Raw genomic sequence first — 25,252 nt, forward strand, 5'->3', positions numbered from 1 at the left:
GGTACTACTACACAGGTTTTTGTAATTCCGTAGACCAGAAGAAGCGTACAAAGCCTGAAGAATGGACCTACAGCATCCCAAAAGCTTGCATCTTTAATGATAGAAGTTAGCCAACAATTAGTATCACCTCAAACTTTCTGTACGGATCAATGGTTAACATGGTACAGTACTCTACTACTGCTGAGTTGGTTGGCCTATTTGATGAATAAATTGTACGTTTTGTCTGCTTCTTCTTTTATTCCATTTCAGTTAACAAATTTTCTTGGCCTGAAATGTTTTGATTGAGTTTTATAATTCTAATATGATACAGATAAAGACATACCCCATCCAGACTAAGCTGTTCAGCCCCATCACACACCCACACACCATCCTGCAAGGGATTTCATAGTACCATGCCGTTCCTGCTGATTGGACAGCCACACTTTTGCTCTTGAAGCCTGAAGTTGCAGCTCTTCTCAAATGTCCATCGCCAAGTTTTGATCCACCATCTCCAACTTACAGAAATAAAAAAATTGAGATTTATTAAAGCCGCCAATATTTTTCCAGTCCTCCAGTGTCGGTGGTGCCCCTCTAGGCTCATTTTCTTTTCTTTGCAGACAGGAGAGACCCCCGGGTGATGTTCTACTGTATCCATCCTCTTCAAGTTTTCCCATGTTTGGTGTTCCCACACTGCTGTAAAGAGAGGTTATTGGAGCTGCTGGGAACTTCTCCTAAGAACCTGAACCAATCCAGCCAATCTTCTCTCATGTGACCATTAACAAGGTGTTACCACCAGCTGGATGAGCTTTTGCTTTTTGTATCTTTCTCTGTAAACTTTATAGACTTTAGAGGGTGGAAATCCCAGGCCTGTCTAAGATCAGTGCTCTAGAAACCCCAAATCTTCCCTCTTACTCCAGGTCTTTAGCCATGCATTGAGTTCTCTAATCTCCCCGTCTTTCCTGAGTTGCGCATGACACAGGTAATATTTCAGGGAATATCACCTTGGAGGTCCTTCCCTTCAACTTGTAGCCTAGTTCTTTAAATCGATTCTTAAGGAGCCTCCACCTTCCATGTATGTTGTCTGTGTGTACACTTGCAGGAACGCATTCATTTGTATAAAATATGTAGCGCACCACACTGCAGTTCTTCAGGTCTGAGGACTAGGAATGGTTTGGATTTGTCGTGAACCCAGGCTTGATCTGAAACTTCAGGTTTCTTCAGGTCTAAGGACTAGGGATGGTTTGGATTTGTCACAAACCCAGGCTCAGTCCGAAACTTCAGGTTTCTTTAGGTCTGAGGACTAGGGATGGTTTGGATTTGTCGCTAACCGAGGCTCAATCCGAAACTTCAGGTTTCTTCAGGTCTGAGGACTAGGGATGGTTTGGATTTGTCGCTAACCGAGGCTCAATCCGAAACTTCAGGTTTCTTCAGGTCTGAGGACTAGGGATGGTTTGGATTTGTCGTGAACCCAGGCTCGATCCAAAACTTCAGGTTTCTTCAGGTCTGAGGACTAGGAATGGTTTGGATTTGTCGCTAACCGAGGCTCAATCCGAAACTTCAGGTTTCTTCAGGTCTGAGGACTAGGGATGGTTTGGATTTGTCGTGAACCCAGGCTCGATCCAAAACTTCAGGTTTCTTCAGGTCTGAGGACTAGGAATGGTTTGGATTTGTCGTGAACCCTGGCTCGATCCGAAACTTCAGGTTTCTTCAGGTCTAAGGACTAGGGATGGTTTGGATTTGTCGTGAACCCAGGCTCAATACGAAACTTCAGGTTTCTTCAGGTCTGAGGACTAGGAATGGTTTGTATTTGTCGTGAACCCAGGCTCGATCCGAAACCTCAGGTTTCTTCAGGTCTGAGGGCTAGGAATGGTTTGGATTTGTCGTGAACCCAGGCTCGATCCGAAACTTCAGGTTTCTTCAGGTCTGAGGACTAGGGATGGTTTGGATTTGTCGTGAACCCAGGCTCGATCCGAAACTTCAGGTTTCTTCAAGTCTGCGGACTAGGAATGGTTTGGATTTGTCGTGAACCCAGGCTCGATCCAAAACTTCAGGTTTCTTCATGTCTGAGGACTAGGAATGGTTTGGATTTGTTGCGAACCCAGGCTCAATCCAAAACTGAAGCCCATGTCTAGAGCCGAGGAGGCTACTTTGATGAGTGTTGAAATGTTTGTTTTTAAGAAGGCCAAAACTACCTAAGGGTAAGGGCTGAAGTGGTTAGAATTTCCATTACCACTCAACTCAACTCAACATCATTACAAAGTTATGCCGTCACCTTCCCCTGACCAATAAGACCTTTGTGTAAATACATGACATGGGTACCAGTGATGGGTGAAGATGCATGGGTTTGATTCGTCAAGGGTACGGCAAATCTTGTTTGAAATTTGGTGAACCCAAGTTAGACGGCAATCCCATCCAAATCAATGGGGGGATTGAATCTTGGTGGTAAATTCTCTCCATTTTTTAAAGGCAAACTACCATAATAAAATGATGGAAATCTGGGTACTGCCATGGGGATGTGTACTAATCCAGCAAAAAAATGTCAAGGTGACATTCGAAATACAAAAATCTTTTACATCAGTGATGTCCAACCCGCTGGCCCTGGGCCACCTGCAGCCTAAGAGTGTTAAGCATGTGTCCCGGGCCAGCAGCGTAATTACCGCAAAGCAAACTAGGAATTTACCTGGGGTGACAATTTTCAGGGGGGGGTGCCACCTCCCCGGGAGGCTGTGTGTTACTGGAGGGTGGCCGACTGCTTTTTTCATTCTAGTTAAGGTTAGTTCTTGAATCGGGTAGTGGTGGGGGGGAGGAGAGGGGGCTGGATAGCAGTGGGCAGTGGTGGAAGTTGGTGGTGGCTGCGGTGGGGGAGTTTCTAGTGGGTGGAGGTGCCCAATTTAAGTGTTCCCTAGGGCAGCACATAGATTAAATACACCACTGGCCTGGTCATACTTGGAGGGGAGCAGCTATGGCGGCCAGCAGGGACAAGCCAGGCACAGGCACCTCCTTAAGGATGCCATGTTTACAATAGTACCAGCAACAGCGAATGCAGGGACTCCAGACAAGTAAATGCCCCCTGGATGGATCTAGAGGGTACACTATGATCTTGGGATGGGCCATTGGGGTTACTGAGTATAGAGGTAATATATTGGCTGTACTAGGAGCATGGTTTGGATGATGGGCCTTTAGCATTGCTAGGTACATGGGTGATGTGTGGGTTATGCTTGGATCATGAGGTGGGCCATTGGCATTGCTGGTTACAGGTGTGATGTATGGGCTATATTGGGTACAGGGGTGATGAATGGGCTATACTAGGTACAGGGTAATGTATGGGCTATACTAGGTACAGGGGGATGTATGGGGTATACTGGGTACAGTGGTGATGAATGGGCTATACTAGGTACAGGGGGATGTATGGGCTATACTAGGTACAGGGGGGATGTATGGGCTATACTAGGTACAGGGGTGACGTATGGACTATACTAGGTACAGGGGTGACGTATGGGCTATACTAGGTACAGGGGTGACGTATGGGCTATACTAGGTACAGGGGTGACGTATGGGCTATACTAGGTAAAGGGGTGACGTATGGGCTATACTAGGTACAGGGGTGACGTATGGGCTATACTAGGTACAGGGGTGACGTATGGGCTATACTAGGTACAGGGGTGACGTATGGGCTATACTAGGTACAGGGGTGACGTATGGGCTATACTAGGTACAGGGGTGACGTATGGGCTATACTAGGTACAGGGGTGACGTATGGACTATACTAGGTACAGGGGTGACGTATGGACTATACTAGGTACAGGGGTGACGTATGGGCTATACTAGGTACAGGGGTGACGTATGGACTATACTAAGTACAGGGGTGTTGTATGGGCTATGCTAAGTACAGGGGTGATGTATGAGCTATGCTAGGTACAGGGGTGATGTACTGGCTATACTGGGTACAGGGGTGATGTGTGGGCTATGCAATGATCATAGGATGGGTCACTGGCATTTCTGGGTACAGGTGTGACGTATGGACTATACTAGGTACAGGGGGGGATGTATGGGATATACTGGGTACAGGGGGATGTATGGACTATACTAGGTACAGGGGTGATGTATGGGCTATTCTGAGTACAGGGGTGATGTATGGACTATACTAGGTACAGGGGTGATGTATGGACTATGCTAGGTACAGGGGGGATGTATGGACTATGCTAGGTACAGGGGTGATGTATGGGCTATACTAAGTACAGAGGTGATGTATGGGCTATACAATGATCATAGGATGGGTCATCGGCATTGCTGGGTACAGGTGTTATGTATGGCGTGTGCTAGGATAACAGGTATGGGTGGTGGGTCATTAGCATTTCTGGGTACAATGGTGATTTATGGGCTATACTAGGATCATGGGATGGTGGGCATTGGTATCATTGGTATTGCTGGGTACAGGGGTGATTTATCTATATCAGTGATTGTTACCTTGTGATCTGCCCGACTTTTTCTGCTCATCAGCTGTCCTTACTGTTAGTGTATTTTATGTGCGGCCCAAGACAGTTCCTCTTCCTCCAATCCGGCCCGGCAGCTCCGAAGGTTGGACACCCCTGCTTTAAATGACATGCTTGGGAGATGCCTTCAAGTTTTTCATGGTTTCCCAGAACAGTGTACATTTCACAGACAGTATCAGTGACAGCGTACATTGGTAGGCCATATTCGGCTGTGGAACAGAATTTTTTTTCTCTTTTACAATTACACCCAGCATTCTATTACGCTTACATACAGCAGCACTCCAATTCAGTTTGAAAAATGGTAACAGACCCACATTGACCAGTGGATGAGATGTTTGCCAATAGAACAAAGCTGTGGTTGTGCTTGTTCTCCGTGAGGCCAAACTGTCCTGCCGCTGGCCAATTTCTATCATGGTCTCATTGGGAAACTACTGATGAAACAACAATATAAAACTGGCCAGTAGCTGGAGATTTTTAATGAGGGATAATTGGTCCAAATATACCAGAGACACCGAAATTCTTACTACAAGAATTTAGAGACTGAAGATGATACAAAAAGTAATATTGGCAAGAAACAGGAATGTTTTCATCAGAGATAATAGGTCTAAGTGGTGTATACCTGTTTATTTTATGTATAGAAATAGGGGGTGCTTTCTCTATCCTTTCCTTACAGCAGCTTCCAATTCACCAATGCTATGGCTGCTCTGTGGCCCCGATTTTTATAATGAGGGTGCTGGCTTATTGGAAAGCCCCTCATTGGCCCTTCTAACTCTCCTGTCCATAGTTTAAATGGTTTTGAAAAGATGTTCCTGAGCGAATCTGCACAGAATCATTCCGGGAATGTACAGTATCTCTCAAACTCACAGGATCCGCTCTGATCTTGTGGCAAGGGTGAACCCCCTGATCCCTCCCCTTGGCGGTGAACCCAAACGTCATCCATTATGGTAGATAGGATGGTCAGGTGTTCACTTTTGGCTATGTAGTGTATGTTGCGGTGACAAGGAGGAATACCCTCACCAGCCTCTTTAGTAGGTCCACCTGCTTCATTTGCTTGGTAACACAAATTGCTAATCAGCCAATCGCACGGCAGCAACTCAATGCGTTTAGGCATCTAGACGTGGTGAAGGCGACTTGCTGAAGTTCAAACCGAGCAACAGAATTTCGAAGAAGGTGACTTTGAACGTGACATGGTTATTGGTGCCGGACAGTCTGAAAATTTCAGAAACTGCTGATCTACTGGGATTTTTCACGCACAACCATCTCTAGGGTTTACAGAGAATGGTCCATAAAAGAGAAAATATCCAGTGAAAGGCAGCTGTGTGGATGAAAATGCCTTGTTCGTGTCAGAGGTCAGAAGAGAATGGGCAGACTGGTTCCAGATGATAGAAAGGCAACAGTAATTCATGACAATATGATCCAAAATCTCTGAGGAATGTTTCCAACACCTTGTTGGATCTATGCCACGAAGAATGAAGGCAGTTCTGAAGGCAAAAGGGTGTCCAACCCGGTACTAGCAAGGTGGACCTACAGTAATAGAGTGGCCGGTGAGTGTATGGGCCATCTTGTAGTAGTGATGGTTGGCGTTCTTAGAACTTGACAAATTTTTCGGCTCGATCAAGCATATTAGGCCCAACTGGTATATGCCTAACTTTTATTTTATATATGGAAATGGAAGATTTGCATTGAATGGAGGTGATATAATATGAGGTGCTTAAGGTGCACACAAGTTGACTCTAGGCCTGCTGGGACCCCAAATGAAGTTCAAAATCCAAATTTGTCAGATTCAAAGGATGTGGCTTGGAACAGATAGGCTCCTATACAAATATAGTTTGGGCCAGTTTTTTCTTCCTGGCTTACATTCTACCTGTGCCCATGAACCTTGTAATTGGTGCCATGTCTTCATGACTTCTCTCTACCTTTAATTCAATACAAAACATATTGAAAAAATATGAATGTCACTTCCAAATGTTTGAAGAATTAGTTATAATACGTACTTGATGAAACTATACTGCATGTCCCCTTTTGTATAAGGCAGATTAAAATATATTTTTTTTTTTGGTCAATGTCAAAATTTGGTCAGTGTGGAGAACCATCTTCACTTTGACAGGATCCGCTAAAAGCAGCACTGGGTCTGAGCCAGATGGAGGACACGATCTTCTCGAAAATGTCTGCTGGAGCCAGTATAAGCCTGTTCCTCCCTGTCTGGTGACACTCTGTATATGAGGGTATGCCTGGGTGTCACCTGGAGAGGAAGTGAGGGAAAAACACCCCAAGAGACATACAGATGGTAAAAAGAAAAAAAAAGAGCTTCTAAAGCTTCTCCACTTAGTCCAAAACATAGAGAAAGTTTGAATGGTATCTGTAGGCATCTATGTGTTCTTATCTTTCAGTATTGGATGGAAATTGGTCAGGTTACGTCTGATTAGGCAGTTTGAGTGACAAAATTGTGTTCCTTCCATTTCCTCTTGGATTTGGACCATCGGTCTCCTTCTTTGAAAAAGAACTCTTAGAATTGGTATCTGTAGGCATCTATGTGTTCTTATCTTCCAGCATTGGTTGGAAATTGGTCAGGTTACGTCTGATTATGCAGTGTGAATGCCAGAATTGTGTTCCTCCTTTTTCCTCTTGGGTTTGGACCATTGGTCTCCATTTTTGAAGAGGCACTCTTAGAATTGGTATCTGTAGGCATCTATGTGTTCTTATCTTCCAGTATTAGATGGAAATTAGCCAGGTTATGTCTGATTAGTCAGTGTGAGAGACAGAATTGTGTTCCTCCTTTTTCCTCTTGGGTTTGGACCATTGATCTCCATCTTTGAAGAGGCACTCTTAGAATTCGTATCTGTAGGCATCTTTGTGTTCTTATCTTCCAGCATTGGATGGAAATTGGTCAGGTTACATCTGATTAGGCAGTGTGAGTGACAGAATTGTGTTCCTCCTTTTTCCTCTTGGGTTTGGGCCATCAATCTCTATCTTTGAAGAGGCACTCTTAGAAGAAGGAGGGTTTAGAAGGAGGGTTTTTTTTTGGTCTTTGCTGTCCCATTCGTGTAGATTTGGTTATATAATAAAGGTTTATGACAGAACTGGAACATCCAGAGTGGTCATCTCTGCCTTCCACCTACAGATGGTGTCATTTCTTATGGAATCTGCCTCGGTTCTTCTTACTCCACAGCACGTGAGTTTTTATCTGCAGACAGAGAAGACATTCAATAGAAGTTCATAGATATACAAAATACGGCATTTCTCAAAGTGGACCTGTCGGTAACTTTACATGTAGTCCACAAATCACAAAGTTTATAGGCTGCAGCAGGGGCTGATCTGTGTCAGACACAACCAAGAACTGTACAAACACCGGGACTTACCCCAAAAAGTACAACAGCGAAGCATTAAACAGATAAGAGGATTTGCACTCCCAAGTAAGGTGTAAGGCGATCAAAGGAGGCTGTCGTCACTGGGTGCATAACCCTAAGTAGTCAAAACTTCCTCATTATTGGCCAGCTCGTGGGGATCAATAGTCCAAAGATAAACCCAGGCAGTTGTGCAATTCAATCAAACTTAAAGCCCAACTTTAATAGTAAAACTTATTGTTTCTGTCTAGGGGATGGGAAAGAAAACACTTCTACTTACTTGATCCTCTGGCCCCCTGGCAGATGGTGGCGCTCCCCTACTCTCCAGTAGTGGACTGTCCCTCAACATCCTCATTTACAATGCAGTGCTGTGTTCTCTCCTCTCGGTCTTATATTATATGGTCCTATGGGGTGGGGGCACAGAGCTGCCTGGTGTAGTTCTCCAAATTGGCCATTAGATGACAACATACACTATATTGCCAAAAGTATTAGCCCCACCCTCCCAATTATGTGATTCAGGTGTTCCAATCCCCTCCATGGACACAGATGTATACAATCAAGTCCCTAGGCATGCAGACTGCTTCTACAAACATTGGTGAAAGAATGGGTCGCTCTCAGGAGCTCAGTGACACCAAGCGTGGTCCCGTGATAGGTGGCCACCTGGGCAATAAGTCCATCCGTGACATTTCCTGGCTACTAAATATTCCACGCTCAACTGTTAGTGGGATTATAACAAAGTGGAAGCAACTGGGAACAACAGCAACTCAGCCACCATGTGGTAGGCCACGTAACATGACAGGGCGGAGTCAGCGCATGCTGAAGTGCACAGTGCGCAGAAGTCACCAACTGTCTGCAGAGTCAAATAGCTAAAGCCCTCCAAACTTGGTGTGGCCTTCAGATGAGCCCAACAACAGTGCATAGAGAGCTTCATGGAATGGGTTTCCATGGCCGAGCAGCTGCATCCAAGCCTTCCATCACCAAATGCAATGCAAAGCGTCGGATGCCGTGGTGTAAAGCACGCCGCCACTGTACTCTAGAGCAATAAAGATGTGTTCTCTGGAGTGACCAATCACGCTTCTCTGTCTGGCAATCCGATGGACATATTTGGGTTTGATGGTTGCCAGGAGAACGGTACTTGCCTGACTGCATTGTGCCAAGTGTAAAGTTTGGTGGAGGGGAGATTATGGTGTGGGGGTGTTTTTCAGGGGTTGGGCTTGGCCCCCTAGTTCCAGTGAAGGGAACTCTTAAGGCAACATTTTGGACAATTTCATGCTCCCAACTTTGTGGGAAGAGTTTGGGGATGGCCCCTTCCTGTTCCAACATGACTGCCCACCAGTGCACAAAGCAAGGTCCATAAAGACATGAAGGAGCCAGTTTGGGGTGGAGGAACTTGATTGGCCTGCACAGAGTCCTGACCTCAACCCCATAGAACCCCTTTGGGATGAATTAGAGCGGAGACTGCGAGCCAGGCCTCCTCCCCCGACATCAATGCCTGACCTGACAAATGTGCTTCTGAAAGAATGGTCCAACCTTCCCATAGACACCCTCCTAAACCTTGTGGACGGCCTTCCCAGAAGAGCTGAAGCTGTTATAGCTGCAAAGGGCGGGGCCAACTCAATATTGAACCCTACAGACTAAGACTGGGAGGTCATTACAGGTCATGTGTGTGGAAAGGCCAGCAGCCCAATAATTTTGGCAATATAGTGTAGCTAAGGCTTTGAAGCCTGTAATGAAGAGTACGTAGTGTGGGTGTCTATGTAGCCATTAGGGTGTACCATAGATAGTGAGCAAGATCTACGTCTGTAGGGCACAGGTGTCAAACTGGTGGCCCTCCAGCTGTTGCCAAACTACAAGTCCCATGAGGCATGGCAAGATTGACAGTTACAAGCATGACACCCAAAGGTAGAGGCATGATGGGACTTGCAGTTTTGCCACAGCTAGAGGGCCACCAGTTTGACACACCTGCTGTAGGGAGTCCTTCTATCTGTCATTGGTCATGGGAAACAGTGAAAGGACCAGACAGTGAAGATGTAACCTTTTGAGGATCTAGCATCTAGATTTCCCATAAGAAGGAAGCAAGGAAGAAGAGATGCAAGACCTATGGAACTCATATTGCTTGAGTATGGGATGAAGAACAAACTCCCTAAAAGGTATGGCTTGCTCCTCAACTCAGCTCCCTGCTCTGTTCTCGTTCTGTTTGCAACTGAAGGGTTGTGTCACCATCATTTGGGATGACTGAAGTGTGTACTGTATGATTAACCGTTTCAGAGTTCAAAGGAGTTCAGAATCTGCTGTTGTATGGACTCTTCCTTCTAACGTCATGGGAATGTCATCTAGAAACAAAACCTTGTAGACAAGGGCTGCTACTGAGGCCTTTTGCCATGAGGCCTAAAAAAGGTTGTGGAACAGACTACTGCTGGTGCTGGTTAGACCAGGCCAGGAACTTCCCGGGGGGTGCCTCTGTTAGAGTGCTCAAGAAAGGAACCCAGGTCCATGATGCCTCAGGGAGTTTAGGAGACCAGCTTATTCTGGGCAGTACAGATGCAGACCATCAGGCTACCCAACAGTTCTACTGTTAGAACAGACCTAGTTTTATTAGGGTTGGCAGAGATGGGCTCAGGTGTCCTCCAAACCTAGCCTAGCCTAGCCGAACATCTGCTTTGTGCTATTAATCCAGTGAGCTGTGGGCCAGGTCAAAGGGAGGGCATGCCCCTTGTTGGCCAATGACATTGGGTGCCCTGACATTCATCGCCCTTATGTAGCACCCTCCTAGTTGGTTAGACAGGATCTGTTAGCAACTCAGGTGTAATAGCCAGACAGGTCAGTTTGTGGTCAGGGCTGAGAGACTCTGCAGGCCAGCCCCTCTGGAGTCTCCCCCTGCTCTGAGGCTTTCTGAAGGTGGATCTGAGGAGTGGCTGGCTGCACTCTTGAGGGACCTCAGCCAATCCCCAACAGAAGGCTTGGCAAGGGGCTGATACTCCCTTAAAAGCGTAGGAGCCTGTTCAGTAGAAGGGGAGTCGGGTGGAAGAAGGAGAGGAATGTAGAGAGGAAGATGTGAGGCAGAGTAAGGAGGCTGCAAGGACTAGCAGAGATGAGCTCAGGTGTCCTCCAAACTCATGCCTAGCCGAACATCTGCTTTGTGCTATTAATCCAGTGAGCTGTGGGCCAGGTCATTACCCACTCTGCAGCACACATAAACAAAGGGAGGGCATGCCCATTGTTGGCCAATGTCGTTCGGTGCCCTGACATTCATCGACCTTATGTAGCACCCTCCTAGTTGGTTAGACAGGATCTGTTAGCGACTCAGGAGTAATAGCCAGACAGGTCAATTTGTGGTCAGGGCTGAGAGACTCTGCAGGCCAGCCCCTCAGGAATTTGCCCCTGCTCTGAGACTTTCAGAGGAGGGTCTTGGAGGCAGTGGGTGGATCCAAGGCGTGTCTGGCTGCACTCTTGAGGCCAATCCCCAACAGAAGGCTTGGCAAGGAGATGGGACTCCCTTAAAAGCGTAGGAGCCTGCTCAGTAGGAGGGGATCAGTCCGGTGGAAGAAGGAGAGGAGTGTAAGAGAGGAAGATGTGAGGCAGAGGAAGGAGGCTGCTAGGAGTCCTAGTGGGATGGGGCTTGCCTGTGAGCCTGGAGGTGGAGAGGTGGAAAACTTGGAGCTCACTGGCCCCCTAAGCAAGGACCACCTGTATGGCAGGGATAGAGCAGTCCAGCTGATAGGCCAAAAGCAGTACAGGAGAGGATCTGAGTGAGTACACCTGCACCCCCTGGGCAGAGAGGGGAAGGAGCACCCTGGTGGGATACCAGATTAGCCCCCTACTAGTGACAGTTCACCTCATTTAAAGAGACAGGAGCCAGATCCCCGTAACAGAAAAAGTCTCCAGATTTTTGGGTGAAGAGGAGTTCATCTAGGGTCTGGGGGGGGCGGTACAACTAGGAGACGCTGGCTAGCTCTCCACCAGAGATTGGGTCATAGAAGAGAAGCTTGTGAATAGTTCCAGGAAGTTGTCCTCAGTTATTGGTTCCCTTGGGCATCCTATACCCCCCCCATACCCCGTCCCAGGTCAAATCCCCTCAATAAATAATTAAACCAAAGCTCAAGGACTGATTTTCCGACTCTGGATGCAAGCTTGGGTGGAGAATGCCGATTGGCTGTGCAGGGCTATAGGGGGACCCAATTCAAAAGCAACCCCTAAGGGGGTAGTGCTACATCTATATCGAAACATGCCCATATTTGGTCAATGACATTGAGTGCCCTGACATTTACCTCCCCTATATCGAAACACGCCCATATTTTGAGCTCAATAGCTCAAGCTTTAAACACCAGGTAAAAAGAGTCAGAGCTATTACTCCTCCCCATCCATAGCTGTAACTCCTCCCCATCCAGACCTGTGACCCCTTCCCATCCAAAGCTGTAATACTTTCTTCTTCAGGGCTGTGACTCCGACCCCTTCAGAGCCATTAAAATCCCCTCCCCCCCGGCCCGAGCTGTGACTCCTCCCCATCCAGACCTGTGACCCCTCCCCATCCAAAGCTGTAATACTTCCTTCTTCAGGAATGTGACTCCGACCCTTTCAGAGCCATTAAAATCTCCTCCCCCCGACCCGAACTGTGACTCCTCCCCATCCAGACCTGTGACCCCTCCCCATCCAAAGCTGTAATACTTCCTTCTTCAGGGCTGTGACTACGACCCCTTCAGAACCATTAAAATCCCCTTCCCCCGACCCGAGCTGTGACTTCTCCCCATCCAGACCCGTAACCCCTCCCCATCCAAAGCAGTAATACTTCCTTCTTCAGGGCTGTGACTCCGACCCCTTCAGAGCTGGGTCAGGGGGTCAGGGGTTAGGCAACCTCAGGACTTCAGCTATGGTGGAACTGCAAGTTCCCTGAGGCACTGAAAGACTCAGACAGTCACAGGCATAGACTAGAAGAGGCAAAGGTATGATGGGAATTGTAGTTCCATCACAGTTGGTGTGCCGGGGTTCCTGTATCTATCCCCCGATCTAGGGGCTCAAAAGGTCCAACTGGATCCTGTCGGCTGGTCATGGCCCCTGGTGTTGGATGAAATGCATCAAAGTTGGGGCATCAGGATGGGTGGGCTGGGAAGATGAACTGTTTCTTCTGCACCTACAGTGAAGGAAATGCGTATTTGCTCCCCTGCAGATGTTGAATGTTTGCCCCTCACACAGAAATGATCGGTCTAAAAATCGAATGTTCGGTGTATTGTAACACTGAGAGACAGAATACAACAACAAATTCAGCAGAAATGCGTCTAACAAATGATGACTGATCTGCATGTTCATGAGGGAAAGAACGATTTGATCCCCTATCATTCAGCAGGATTTCTGGCTCCCAGGTGTCTTTCATACAGGTAACAAGCTGAGATTAGAAGAAGTCTCTTAAAGGGAGTGCTGCTAATCTCATTGTGTTACCTGTATAAAAGACACCTGTCCACAGGAGCCATCAAACCATCAGATTCCAAACTCTCCATCATGGCAAAGACCAAAGAGCTGTCCAAGGATGTCAGGGACAAGATTGTAGACCTACACAAGGCTGGACTGGGCTACCAAACTATGGCCAAGCAGCTTGGTGAGAAGGTGACAACAGTTGGTGCAATCATTCACAAATGGAAGAAACACAAAACAAGTGTCAGTCTCCCTAGGTCTGGTGCACCATGCAAGATCTCACCTCGTGGAGTGTCAATGATCATGAGAACAGTGAGGAATCATCCCAGAACTACACGTGAGGATCTTGTCAATGATCTCCAGGCAGCTGGGACCACAGTCACCAAGAAAACAATTGGTAACACACTACGCCGACAAGGACTGAAATCCTGCAGTGCCCACAAGGTCCCACTGCTCAAGAAAGCACATGTCCAGGCCCGTCTGAAGTCTGCCACTGAACATCTGAATGATGCAGAGGAGGACTGGTGGGAAGTGTTGTGGTCAGATGAGACCAAAATCCAGCTCTTTGGCATCAACTCAACTCGCTTTGTTTGGAGGAGGAGGAATGCTGCCTATGACCCCAAGAACACCATCCCAACTGTGAAACATGGTGGTGGAAACATTCTGCTTTGGGGGTGTTTTTCTGCTAAAGGGACAGGACAACTGCACCGCATCAAAGGAACGATGGACGAGGCAATGTACTGTCAAATCTTGGGTGAGAACCTTCTTCCCTCAGCCAGGGCATTGAAAATGGGTGGTGAATGGGTGTTCCAGCATGACAATGACCCAAAACACACGGCCAAGGCAACAAAGGAGTGGCTCAAGAAGAAGCACATTAAGGTCCTGGAGTGGCCTAGCCAGTCTCCAGACCTTCATCCGATTGAAAATCTGTGGAGGGAGCTGAAAGTTCGAGTTGCCAAACGTCAGCCACCAAACCTTAATGACTTGGAGAGGATCTGCCAAGAGGAGTGGGCCAAAATCCCTCCTGAGATGTGTGCGAACCTGGAGGCCAACTCCAGGAAACGTCTGACCTCTGTGATTGCCAACAAGGGATTGGCCACCAAGTACTAAGTCATGTTTTGTGAAGGGGATCAAATCCTTCTTTCCCTCATGAACATGCAGATCAGTCATCATTTGTTAGACGCATTTCTGCTGAATTTGTTGTTGTATTCTGTCTCTCAGTGTTACACTGAACATTCCATTGTTAGACCGATCATTTCTGTGTGAGGGGCGAACATTCCATTGTTAGACCGATCATTTCTGTGTGAGGGGCGAACATTCAACATCAGGGGGGAGCAAATACGCATTTCCTTCACTGTAGATCAATACAGTTTTTTTTGGAGCTCTTTAGATACCAGTGTTCTGTGGCTGCAGTTTTTTTGATGATAGTTTTTCCATTTACGGAGGTGAGAAGATCTCAAGCACCATCTGAGGCTCCAAAGGTTCATCACCTTCTACTCAGGTTGGCATTAAAGACTAATAAACATCTCTGTCCCCCTCCCCCCATTTTCCCTCTTCCCACTTGACCCTGTACCCCCCCTTCTTACTCTTCTGGACATTACATCAATCACATTGATATTTCCTGGCCTCTGTCCTCTCCCAAGTTGGTGCCCAACACATCGTTCTGAACACGGTCCTCACCGTTCATCGTTCATCACCGATCCCAATCTGTCATACTGTAGTACAGGGATGGACTGACCATTTGGAAACTCAGGCACTACCCGAGGGCTCGGGGTCAGTAGGGGTCCCATAAAATGCCCCTGGTACCTTTTTCATAGGCTTTTTTGAGTTTGGGCAAGGACACAGGGGCCCCATGATCCCCTATTGCCCGGGGGCCCCATGAGTTATCCGTCCGCCCCTGCTGTAGTATATGTTTAGGGTGGAATTATCTGTAATATGAAGATGGACCTTCAATAATCAAGAGGGAAATATATCTTTTACCCGAAAAAAAAATGAATGATAAACTATCGTAACATTCCTTTAAGTGAGCATTACCTCCTGCCCACACAATGCCAAAAATTCACCGCTTTCCCCACCCGTGACCTACAATAAATTCAGGACCCGCCTCATCACTTCCTACAGGGCGAGAAAAACAAATCACAACTTCCAACAATGTTTTAGAATCGCTTACTCTGTGCGTTCCTCGGGAGCAAAGGCAACAGCCAAAAATAATATTCTGTTCACAAAAGCACATTCTGAAAAGAGGACTTCCATAAAGAATTTTCTGGAAACAGACGTTTCCAACCAGTTATTCCTAAGGATTAATGCATCCTTTGTCTAATGTGACGGGAACATAAAATAATAATGATAATAATAATAAAAATGATGATAATAATAATATAATGTGATGGGAATATATAATAATAATAAAAATGATGATAATAATAATATAATGTGATGGGAATATATAATAATAATAAAAATTCTGATAATAGTAATATAATGTGATGGGAATATATAATAATAATAAACATTCTGATAATAATAATATAATGTGATGGGAATATATAATAATAATAACAATGATAATAATAATAATAATAAAAATAATAACAACACGTAGTATTATTATTATTATTATTGTTATTAATATTAATGACAATAATACTAATAATAATGTGATGGGAACATAAAATAATAATGATAATAATAATAAAAATTCTGATAATAATAATATAATGTGATGGGAATATATAATAATAATAAAAATTCTGATAATAATAATATAATGTGATGGGAATATATAATAATAATAAAAATTCTGATAATAATAATATAATGTGATGGGAATATATAATAATAATAACAATGATAATAATAATAAAAATAATAACAACACGTATTATTATTATTATTATTAATGACAATAATAATAATACTAATAATAATGTGATAGGAACATATAATGATAATGATGCTAATAATAATATTAAAAATGATAATAATAATAATAATAATAACAACACGTATTATTATTATTATTGTTATTAATATTAATGACAATAATACTAATAATAATGTGATAGGAACATATAATGATGCTAATAATAATATTAAAAATGATAATATTAATAATGATAATAATAATATATTATTAGCAGCATCATCATCATTATAATATACCGCCTTCATTATAATAAAAATAATAATTAATTAATAACATAATAATAATAATAACCCACCTCCATCTTTCTCTCACCACCACCTGCTGGGTGTTTTGATTTTGCTCTCTATGGAAACACAGAACAGAGGAAGAACATTGCGTAAGTTCAATTCCAGCATAATAGAGAAAATCAAACAAAAATATTTTCCTGAAAAGATGAAATAAAAAGTCCGCTCTGCCTGTTGTTGGTTATGTGTTAGAGAAGACACTAGTAACTTGTGATGAGGCAGAACTTGGTTTACTTGTGTGGCTTAAGTTGCAAACATACAAAAGTTTTCAGCAAACTGTAACAGCAGACATCTTGGTTATGAAGAGAGAGAAGAGAGAGAACCAACAAGTTTTACAGATATGCACAACTGGTAACCTTAGTGTACAGTGCCATCTACTGGTCAAGTGATATTAACACACGATACTGTATATAGTACATGCTGTTGCATCCCCAACACCTGTTACACTCACCTTATAGCCAGCGCTGTCCCACGCAGAAACTCCTCCCCATCACTGGATGGTGCTGCATTTCTTGCCCAGGACCCACCCCCTGGAGGCCCAGGAGGAACACAGAGAGCAGTATCAGGCCATTAGTTTCACCCTGAAAACCCTCCTCTTCAGGGAAGCCTACCCCAACCTCACCTAACACCTGACCTCACCTAACAACCTCCTCCACTCCTCCCACCACTCCATCCCCCACAGCCATCTCCTCCTGTGCCACCTTCCCCTCCCTCCTAGATTGTAAGCTCGAAAGAGCAGGGCCCTCGAACCCCTCGTGTAGTGTATTGTTACTGTCTTGTCTCATGTTCAGTCCCCCTTGCTACTGTACAGCGCTGAGCATACCCTTTGGCGCTATATAAATACTGTATAATAATAATAGTAATAATAATTGATGCGATCCTCTGCATCATTCCGGTCCCGTCTGTCCCAGACGGGAGGAAGAGGAGGGGTGATGTCACATGACTCCAGGGAAAAAAAGGATATACTTTTTCTTTTTTTTTTCTTTTTCTAGGTGCAAGTCATGGTGCAAGGGGTAGGGGGAGTAAATGGGAAGGACGAAATGGGGAATGTTTATCTATATTTTCCCCATTATTTTCTCAAGGCTTACAAAAAAAAGCTGTAAATTCTGTAAAAACAAAGAAATATTTCAGACATTGTCACCTAACTTCAATACTCGTCCATAGGGAGTGGTGGGTCGGTTGGAAGTGCCCCGAGAGGGTTGGATGGTCTGGGGCCTTGGTGGATTCTGGGGGCAATGAATGCGGATATGCCCTGTTTGGTTGCAGCCATAACAGTGTGGGCCAGACCGCTTTGGGTCGGAAGGTGTGGGTGGTCTGAGGCATTCTTGGGTGACCGAAGTGGGCACCACTGGTTGTGGACGAGGTGCAGGGGGAATGGCGGGCTTGGTTAGCCTCCTGTTGTCCAGGTACTCATCTGCCCAGTGACTAGCGTTGGCTAAGGTCGGAAGGTGTGGGTGGTCTGAGGCATTCTCGGGTGACCAGAGTGGGCACCACTGGTTGTGGACGAACGTCCAGGGGGAATAGCAGGCTCGGTTAGCCTCCTGTTGTCCAGGTACTCATCTGCCCAGCGATTAGCATCGGCTAAAGTTAGGGGGTGTCTGCCCCGGACCCAATGTCTAACATCCCCCAGAAGTCCATTGTAAAACTCACTCCAGTAACAGCAGTTGTAACAGTTCCTCCAGCTTGGTGATCTGACACCCTCGGACCCAGCTGCGGGCAGTGTGTTGTAACTGATGTCCCCTTTCAGTGAAGGTGTCCTGGGGTTTCTTCTTGAGTGACCGGAACTTTAAGCGGTACGCCTCTGGAGTGAGAGCATAGAGGGCCAGCAAGTGTTCCTTAACAAAATCATAATCCAAGCAGTAGCTGTCGGGTACAGTCCTGAATGCGTCTGCAGCCCGACCGATTAGCTTGCTGCTCAAATTGGGGACCCGGTCTTGGGCTGCCACACCATGGATGGTGCACAACCGTTCAAAGTCCTGAAGGAAGCTGTCAATGTCTCCATCCGCGGAGAAAGTTTTAAAAGCAGCGTAGGGAATTTCCTTTGGTCCGGTTGCAGTCTGGAGAAGGCCGGAGGTAATCCTCTCCCAGACCGAGTCCTCGGTTGATGACCGGGAGTGATTAAGCTGCAGTTGGGTGGCATTGTCCAGGGTCTTGGAAATCTGTTCAGAGGTGGGAGCGCTGCCGAACAGAGCCAAATGCAACTCCACCTCTTGTTGTAAATCCGAATGGTATAGGGGTCTCTGTACGGTGCTAAGTGGGCCTGGCATTTCAGGGGCCGATGAGCTGCTCTGTTCCTCCAGCTCCTCCCGTGAAGCGGAGTTCGCTTCTGGTGGAGCAGTGTTCGCTTCAAGCGTAGCGGAGCGTGCATCAGGTGAAGTGGGGTGTGCATCCGCTTGGTCCAGGGCCATAATTTCGTCCAACAGTTCCTCTCTGGTCTTGGAGCCAGCGATACCTCCCCTAGCGACAAGCAGGCTTTGGAGAGCTGGCATCCGGAGGTCCCGTATATCCATCTGGCCGAGCAGGGACGTCTCCATGAAAAAGATGGGGTCCCGGTTGGTGGTTTGGACTTTCTCCGCAATGAGGAAAGATCCCACCACTGCCAACCAGTTGTGGCGGAACCGTTCCACCTGGGCTTCCTCATGCGGAGCGTTGCATCTTAGCCCATGGTCTCCTTTTCTGGCAAGTCTTCCAACGTTCTGCCAAGGGGGGTATTAGAGCTCAAAGACAATTCTTCCCTGATATCCCAAACCACAGGTCGGGACTTCGTGTAGGGTGAAATGATTGAATGCTTTATTGAACACAACTCAACTTATACAGCACATGCTGGCAGTAATCCCTGCCCCCTTCTCCACTCTAATTCATTCCAAAGGTGTTCTATGGGGTTGAGGTCAGGACTCTGTGCAGGCCAGTCAAGTTCCTCCACCCCAAACTGGCTCCTCCATGTCTTTATGGACCTTGCTTTGTGCACTGGTGCGCAGTCATGTTGGAACAGGAAGGGGCCATCCCCAAACTCTTCCCAAAAAGTTGGGAGCATGAAATTGTCCAAAATGTCTTGGTATTCTGATGCCTTAAGAGTTCCCTTCACTGGAACTAGGGGGCCAAGCCCAACCCCTGAAAAACACCCCACACCATAATCCCCCCTCCACCAAACTTTACACTTGGCACAATGCAGCCAGGCAATTACTGCTCTCCTGGCAACAGCCAATTCAAGAGACATCCATCGGATTGCCAGACAGAGAAGCATGATTGGTCTCTCCATTGAACAAATCTCCACTGCTCTAGAGTCCAGTGGCGGTGTGCTTTACACCATGGCATCCCGCGCTTTGCATTGCACTTGGTGATGTAAGGCTTGGATGCAGCTGCTCGGCCATGGAAACCCATTCCATGAAGCTCTCTACACACTGTTGTTGGGCTCATCTGAAGGCCACACCAAGTTTGGAGGTCTTTAGCTATTGACTCTGCAGACAGTTGGTGACTTCTGCGCACTGTGCCCTTCAGCATGCGCTGACCCCGCCCTGTCATGTGACGTGGCCTACCACTTGGTGGCTGAGTGGCTGTTGTTCCCAGTTGCTTCCACTTTGTTATAATCCCACTAACAGTTGAGCGTGGAATATTTAGTAGCCAGGAAATGTCACTGATGGACTTATTGCCCAGGTGGCCACCTATCACGGGACCACGCTTGGAGTCACTGAGCTCCTGAGAGCGACCCATTCTTTCACCAATGTTTGTAGAAGCAGTCTGCATGCCTAGGGGCTTGATTGTATATACCTGTGTCCATGGAGGGGATTGGAACACCTGAATCACATGATATGGAGGGGATTGGAACACCTGAATCACATTATTTGGAGGGGATTGGAACACCTGAATCACATAATTTGGAGGGGATTGGAACACCTGAATCACATGATATGGAGGGGATTGAAACATGATTGGGAGGGCAGGGACAATACTTTTGCCAATATAGAGTATTTCTTATCATTTTCCATCTTGGTGACAGTAAAGCAATTTGACAAAAAAAAACTTAAAATAAACTCCTTTGGCAGGTGGAAATATTTTGATGGATGCCATTGTTGGCAGATCAGTCAATGTATCAATCCATCCATCAACAATATCCATTTCCCCCTTAACCTCCTGTGTACTTCTCCACTTTGATGTCTTGGCGCCAAAAGGTCCGGATTATATTTAGCGCGCTGAAAGGAGCTCCAAGGACACGTGAGAGACATGTGACCACCAAGCCACAAATAGATAAAACAAATTCCACGTGTCTCCACAATGGAATACCGACCCAGCCAAAGGGTATGGAGGGCAGACAGCGTGCAGCATCTGGAGGAGGGCCTCGGGGTCCCCGGCTAACACCTGAGTGGGACATTTCAAAATGTTGTCATGGAGGTCAAGACGTTTATATCTAATGCTCAGTGACATATAGGAGTGAGAGAGAAACATCCTGGTCCGTATAAGAATGATAGAGTAAGAAAGAGAGAGAGAAAGAGAGAGAGAGAGAAAGAAAGAGAAAAAGAGAGAGAGAAAGAAAGAAAGAAAGAAAGAAAGAGGGCAGGAAGGAAGGAAGGAAAGAAAGAAAGAGGGAAGGAAAGAAAGAAAGAAAGAAAGAAAGAAAGAAAGAAAGAAAGAAAGAAAGAAAGAAAGAAAGAAAGAGGGAAGGAAAGAAAGAAAGAGGGAAGGAAGATAAGAAAGAAAGAAAGAAAGAAAAAAAGAAAGAAAGAAAGAAAGAAAGAAAGAAAGAAAGAAAGAAAGAAAGAAAGAAAGAAAGAAAGAAAGAAAGAAAGAAAGAAAAAGATGAATTATATTAATGATAACATATTAATAAAGTATAAAATTTGAAAACTAAGAATCTATAAATGAAAAGTAAATGAAGAGGGGACAAAATAAATATATATATATATATACAGTATAATAAATAAATATATAGTACACTGTGGATGAAAAGAAAGGAATAGTAAAAAAGAACAAAAAGGAAAATCATAAGAAAGGAAAAAAAAAAATCTAATAATAATAAACTGTAGATGATGGGTAAGTAAGAATGTTCTACTACTACTGCTACTACTATTAAATAATAATCTTCATAGTCATTATCACCTGTAGATGAAAAGTAACCAATTAACTAAAAATGGAGAAAAAAAATCTATTTTTGTGTGATAATAATAATAATCTGTAGATGAAAGTTACGGGAAGAAAAAATGTATAAATATGCTACAATATTAATTAAGAGAGAGGGAGAGCAAGAAGCAATCTGTGATTTGTCCCTTCTGTTTTGGATGAATACTTTATGTATAAATGATAAACTGTAGAAAGGTGAGAAGGGAAAAAAAATAATAATAACAACAACAATAATAATATTAATAATGATTATAATAATATTTTGTAAGTGAAAAGTAGGAAGGAAAAGAAAACAAAGTTCATATGTATTATAATGATGATCTGTAGATGAAGGGTAAGTAAAAAAAAAAAAAAACTAAATGGATCAAAGTGGTATTAAACCCCAAACCAAAAATGTAATATATTTCAACAACTCGCCAATCATTAGATTAGAGCGCCCCCACTCTGGGGGATGGGCTAGGACTCAGCAGCATCTTCAGTCTATGGCAAGGCCGAACATTCCAGGGGAGGCAGACTTCTGATCCGGGCCATTTCTGTTATTACTAGGATTTAAAAAGTAGCCAAACATCTATGTGATAATAAATGTCTTCCTATCAGCACTGTCCTTCAACAATAGACTGTTTCCTGGCATGATCCATCATATCTTCAATATTAATTCCAACATTTCACCATTTCTGCCAAGGGAGGGAGACTTTTGAGCACAACTGTGTATGTGTATATACACTATATTGCCAAAGGTATTGAGCCGCCGGCCTTCCCACACACATGACCTTTAATGGCCCCCCAGTCTTAGTCCGTAGGGGTCAATATTGAGCCGCCGGCCTTTCCACACACATGACCTTTAATGGCCCCCCAGTCTTAGTCTGTAGGGTTCAATATTGAGTTGGCCCCGCCCTTTCCACACACATGACCTTTAATGGCCCCCCAGTCTTAGTCCGTAGGGTTCAATATTGAGTTGGCCCCGCCCTTTCCACACACATGACCTTTAATGGCCCCCCAGTCTTAGTCTATAGGGTTCAATTCTGAGTTGGCCCCGCCCTTTCCACACACATGACCTTTAATGGCCCCCCAGTCTTAGTCCGTAGGGGTCAATATTGAGCCGCCGGCCTTTCCACACACATGACCTTTAATGGCCCCCCAGTCTTAGTCTGTAGGGTTCAATATTGAGTTGGCCCCGCCCTTTCCACACACATGACCTTTAATGGCCCCCCCAGTCTTAGTCCGTAGGAGTCAATATTGAGCCGCCGGCCTTTCCACACACATGACCTTTAATGGCCCCCCAGTCTTATTCTGTAGGGTTCAATATTGAGTTGGCCCCGCCCTTTCCACACACATGACCTTTAATGGCCCCCCAGTCTTAGTCCGTAGGGTTCAATATTGAGTTGGCCCCGCCCTTTGCAGATATAACAGCTTCAACTCTTCTGGGAAGGCCGTCCACAAGGTTTAGGAGGGTGTCTATGGGAAGGTTGGACCATTCTTCCAGAAGCACATTTGTCAGGTCAGGCACTGATGTCGGGGGAGGAGGCCTGGCTCGCAGTCTCCCCTCTAATTCATCCCAAAGGTGTTCTATGGGGTTGAGGTCAGGACTCTGTGCAGGACAGTCAAGTTCCTCCACCCCAAACTGGCTCCTCCATGTCTTTATGGACCTTGCTTTGTGCACTGGTGGACAGTCATGTTGGAACAGGAAAGGGCCATCCCCAAACTCCTCCCACAAAGTCCAAAATGTCACCTTAAGAGTTCCCTTCACTGGAACTAGGGGGCCAAGCCCAACCTCTGAAAAACAACCCCACACCATAATCCCCCCCAACGTTACACTTGGCACAATGCAGTCAGGCAAGTACCGTTCTCCTGGCCACCGCCAAACCCAGACACATCCATCAGATTGCCAGACAGAGAAGTGTGATTGGTCCCTCCAGAGAACACATCTCCCCTGCTCTAGAGTCCAGTGGCGGCGTGCTTTACACCACATCATCCGACGCTTTGCATTGCACTTGGTGATGTAAGGCTTGGATGCAGCTGCTCGGCCATGGAAACCCATTCCATGGAGCTCTCTACGCACTGTTGTTGGGCTCATCTGAAGGTCACACCAAGTTTGGAGGTCTTTAGCTATTGACTCTGCAGACAGTTGGCGACTTCTGCGCACTGTGCGCTTCAGCATGCGCTGACCCCGCCCTGTCATGTGACGTGGCCTACCACTTGGTGGCTGAGTGGCTGTTGTTCCCAGTGGCTTCCACTTTGTTATAATCCCACTAACAGTTGAGCGTGGAATATTTAGTAGCCAGGAAATGTCACTGATGGACTTATTGCCCAGGTGGCCACCTATCACGGGACCACGCTTGGAGTCACTGAGCTCCTGAGAGCGACCCATTCTTTCACCAATGTTTGTAGAAGCAGTCTGCATGCCTAGGGGCTTGATTGTATACACCTGTGTCCATGGAGGGGATTGGAGCACCTGAATCACATGATTTGGGGGGCGGGGCCAATACTTTTGGCAATACAATGTGTATTACAGTATATACTATGTATCATTTCCTTTGTTTCCTTTCTCCATTTCCTGGTCCCGGAAGGACGATCGGTCCCTGTTCCTCTTTCCTCCTCCCTGATATCGTGTTGTGTTTTGTCATAGAAGAGATCATTTTGTTCCCCGGATGGGACCCTCCACCATGACTCCCAGTCCTGAGCTCTGCCAGAGCCGACAACATCAACAGAGAATGAATTCCAGGCCACGGCCACCTCTGCAGAGCATTCCCACCCCTATATGGATGTTGGCTGCAACAAGTGCTGCGGAGAATACGAACGATCGATGGTTGGGGGTCTTACGGCTCCATGATGCACTGTGACTGTAAAATGATACAAGGACGCATGTCTAGATCAGGGGGTTCCATGACACAACAGTCACACATATCTGTCTCACGGAGGTGCTGATTGCACTATCTTTGCCTGGCGTGTCTGGTGGATGTCCCATGGGTTATGGGGGGACAATAAATGGTTAACCCCCCTACTGTACTCACCGGGTTGCGGGTGTGTTGGACCCTCTGTGCCGGTTCTGGCTGGTACGGCAGACACAAACCCATCACAGAACACTTCTCTCCCGGGACAAGAGGGGAAATGAGTCCATGGAGGGAGGCTGGAGGGAGGAACCGGGTGTGAGGGATGGGAATAGAACATACACAAACTGCATCACAGCCTTGGTATGTATGTGTCCAGGGAGGAGATGGGACGGAGCGATGCTCTGCAGATCTGTAAAAGGGTCAGCGGTGGAATAATCTGCAGAATATATCAAGATGGATCTATCAGGAGGGGGATTGGACGGAGCGATGCTCTGCAGATCTGTAGAGAGGTCAGCGGTGGAATAATCTGCAGAATATATCAAGATGGATCTGTCAGGAGGGGGATTGGACGGAGCGATGCTCTGCAGATCTGTAGAGAGGTCAGCGGTGGAATAATCTGCAGAATATATCAATATGGATCTCTCAGGAGGGGGATTGGACGGAGCGATGCTCTGCAGATCTGTAGAGAGGTCAGCGGTTGAATAATCTGCAAAATATATCAATATGGATCTGTCAGGAGGGGGATGGGACGGAGCGATGCTCTGCAGATCTGTAGAGGGGTTAGTGATGGAATAATCTGCAGAATATATCAATATGGATCTCTCAGGAGGGGGATTGGACGGAGCGATGCTCTGCAGATCTGTAGAGAGGTCAG

The 25,252-nt window shown here is 46.0% G+C and overlaps 1 long non-coding RNA gene across 1 annotated transcript; it reads right to left on the reverse strand.

Annotated features, from left to right (window-relative positions):
* Window positions 1–4,920: 4,920 nt before the first annotated feature.
* Window positions 4,921–24,732, reverse strand: LOC149442091 (uncharacterized). Its single transcript, XR_016307232.1, has 3 exons — window positions 24,559–24,732; window positions 16,444–16,491; window positions 4,921–7,656 (listed from the first exon to the last, which is right to left on the reverse strand). It is a non-coding gene; the product is annotated as an uncharacterized LOC149442091 (long non-coding RNA).
* Between the last annotated feature and the right edge of the window lie 520 nt (window positions 24,733–25,252).

Source organism: Staurois parvus, unplaced genomic scaffold (genome assembly GCF_062004578.1).
Source record: "Staurois parvus isolate SC_StPar_1 unplaced genomic scaffold, SC_StPar_1.0 ptg000913l, whole genome shotgun sequence".
Classification (NCBI taxonomy): Eukaryota; Metazoa; Chordata; class Amphibia; order Anura; family Ranidae; genus Staurois; species Staurois parvus.